A 2,425-nucleotide genomic window follows, 5' to 3' on the forward strand; every position below is an offset into this window, starting at 1 on the left:
GTCCTAACTACTAGTTATTCTTAATCACCCAAAAAGTGTATCTCCAAATAAACATTGCATAAAATAGTAGATGTTATATGCGGGGTTATTATAAAAAAATAATATTATAAATTTTATGTTTTTTTTGTGAAAATAACCAGGTCTAAGTTCATCTTGATTAGTTGTGAGACAAATATTATAATAAAAAAATATACGTCTATGCGATCGTGTATAATCATTTAAATTTATGTTGTATATATGTTGTTCTATAAACGATTAAAATAAAAAAATAGAAAAAATAAATCAGGGATACTTGGAATATTAGTTCATCTTGATTAGTTGTGTGACAAATATTATAATAAAAAATAAGGAACTTCCATACATTTATGCGATCGTGTATAATCATTTAAATAAATGTTGTGTATACGTTGTTTTTGTCAAAAATAATTACAAATAATTAAAATATAAAAAATAGAAGAAATAAATCAGGGATACTTGGAATACGTAAGCGAGTGTAATCAGCTGTTGGTTTCGCTTTCAGCTGTGGGCGTGACGTAAGCTACGGGATTACTTTTGCTGTCGTTTCCACGTTGGAAGTCAAGATGACGTCAGATGCCATTATGATTGGGTCCCACCATTACCATGTGATCGGTTTTAACGTCAAATTTTTACCCGGCAAAACTCCGCTATTTCTGGCCCTACCCCCTCAATATTAACGGTCCTCACGCGCCATTCCCCTCATATGCATTTCACGCGCTCTTCGGCCATCGTCGAAGGATTTTAGATTTACATATTGAATCGATGAACTCAAACATGACTTAGGGTGTAGGGAGGCCAATCAAGTCTGTATTATTAGTAAATATTGTAATGTAATTATTGTGTTTATTATCTCCAAAAATAGGAGATCTCCTGTAATTACTTATAGGGTTGAATGTTAATGAGAAAGGCAAGAGATTATTCTCCATTCCTACATGGTATCAGAGCTAAGATCCTAAACCTCCTCTCTTCTTGTTCGACCACCCTTCCGCCGCCCCTTTACCACCGCTGCCATCCCTCTTTCTTCATCTTTCAACCCTTCCATGGCCGACAACAAACTACACCCCGCTGTCACGGTGTCCAACATCAAGCACTTTGTTTACGTCACTCTCGACAATGACGCCGCTGACTACAACATGTGGTCAGAACTTTTTCGGATTCATTGCACGGCTTTCCTCGTAGCCGATCACCTTGAACCTCGCCCAACCAAAGATACCTCCTCCTCATCCACGGAAAAACAAACCACCTCTTCTCCGACAGACTCATGGGAACGCCTTGATGCCATAGTCCTACAATGGATCTATGGCACCATATCTCAGGGTCTTCTCAAAACCATTATCAAAAAGGGCACCACAGCGTATGATGCCTGGGTAGCGATCAAAAATCTCTTCCAAGACAACAAAGCTACCCGCGCCCTACACCTCAAACAGCAATTCGCTAACACTCGCCTTGAGAACTTCTCGTCCATGAACGAATACTGTCAAACTCTCAAAGTTTTAGCCGACCAACTCAGCAATGTTGATGCGGCTGTTGATGAACAAGATTTGGTTCTACAAACACTTGCTGGGCTTACTGAGCAATATGAGACCGTGGGTACCATTCTTCAAAACACTAAGCCATTACCTTCCTTTGTTGAGGTTCGTTCTCAGCTTTGTATGAACGAAACGACCAAAGCCAATCAAGCCATGCATTCTGCCAACAAAGCCGCCACTGCCCTTCACGTTCACAGCCCCTCTTCTCCCGCTACACCCTCATCCGCCACCCCTACCCATTCGGATCCCATGCGTGGCCGGCCCAAGACTCGTGGTCGAGGACGGGGCCGTTCTTCATCTTCCCAGTCCACTAGGCCCAGGTCACAAAACAACCAATATCCACAGCCCAATCACCCCTATATAATCTTTCCAAACAATTGGGCCTCAACCCAATGGGCCAACTTCCAAAATAACCTAAATCGCTTTAGCCCACAACAATCCAACCCACCTTGTCCCTACCCGTCAACCCCACGGTCCAACACTTCCCAGGGTATTCTCGGCCCCCACCCTGCTCAGGCCCACGTGGCGACCTACAGCCCGACACCAACGGATATCGCACAGGCACTCTACACCCTCTCTATGAGCCAACCCACGGATCCGATTGGTTACATGGATACTGGTGCAACAGGACATATGGAGCAGCCAGGTATAACCTCTCCGTCTGTTTTTAATTCTTGCACTAATAAACAAATAATTGTTGGAAATGGCACCTCTATTCCGGTTGTTGGACAAGGCAATAAAACCCTACCACCACCCTTTCCACCCTTTAAATTAAACAATATACTTTATGCACCTAACCTTATCAAAAACCTCATATCTGTCCGTCGTCTAACGACTGACAACCTTCTTTCGATTGAATTTGACCCTTTTGGTTTTGT

The sequence above is a fragment of the Helianthus annuus genome, chromosome 17 (assembly GCF_002127325.2).
Source record: "Helianthus annuus cultivar XRQ/B chromosome 17, HanXRQr2.0-SUNRISE, whole genome shotgun sequence".
NCBI classification, from domain to species: domain Eukaryota; kingdom Viridiplantae; phylum Streptophyta; class Magnoliopsida; order Asterales; family Asteraceae; genus Helianthus; species Helianthus annuus.